This window comes from Apteryx rowi, unplaced genomic scaffold, assembly GCF_003343035.1.
Source record: "Apteryx rowi isolate R43461 unplaced genomic scaffold, aptRow1 scaffold_80, whole genome shotgun sequence".
Lineage (NCBI taxonomy): Eukaryota > Metazoa > Chordata > Aves > Apterygiformes > Apterygidae > Apteryx > Apteryx rowi.
Window position 1 is genome coordinate 1,198,838 of NW_020451094.1, and position 888 is coordinate 1,199,725.

Here is an 888-nt window from a genome sequence, read left to right on the forward strand (position 1 = left end):
GCGCGGCAGGAGGAAGCGGGATGGGGTTTCTTCCGTAGGCGCTGCGGGGCTTGGGCTGCCAGAGCCCTTGTCTTAGTGTTGCTGACGGTTTCCAGAGTTTATTTTAAAAAAAAAAAAGGAAATCGGTTAGTGTGGAAGACGCCTCTTTTAATAAGACCTAAACCTTTGAAGCGGGGGGAAAGGCTCCATTCAGGGGACATGACTGCAAACCATGAAGCCTCCTCGCCTCCGGGGAGCTGGAGCCCCCAGTCAGATGCACCTCTGGGGCTCGGGAAGTCGGTGCTGGCTTTGCCTCCAGGGTGTCATGTGATTCAGTTCCTCGTTCCATAAAGTTTTCCTGTGATATCCCAACCTCCTCTGCGTGTGCCAAAGCAACCAGCTGTTTGACGTTTATTTTTATATCCTCCCTCTTTGCGCGTACTCGCAGCGCAAACTACCAGGTCCCCTCGGTGCGCGAGATGGTCACGAAGGTTCAGTGCAAAATCGGGGCGTGAGAGCAGATTCACAGCACAGCGAAACCCAGAAGTCGGTGCAGATCTCAGATCCCTTGCACGCAGTGCCGTTTGGTAAGAAAGAAACCCTTCTCGGAAAGCCCTGCCTGTGTGAAAGCCAGTAGCATGTGTTCATCCGTTTAAACACCCGTCTCAATACTGGTGCTTAAAATGCTGTGAAATGGTTTTTCATTGTGTCACTGAAGGTTACGGCCATAGTCGCAGAAATAAATCCCTGTCAAGTTTCGGTATTGTGCACAGCTGCAAAAGTTGCCTAAGCATTGGTGTAGAAACGGGAGTGTGGGAGGGCCTGGGACTAGTAAATAGGCTTACGTGCTTCTCTTTTAACTACACTTTTTTAGTGTAAAGCATTGTCTTTTCATCACTTGTCTGTTTT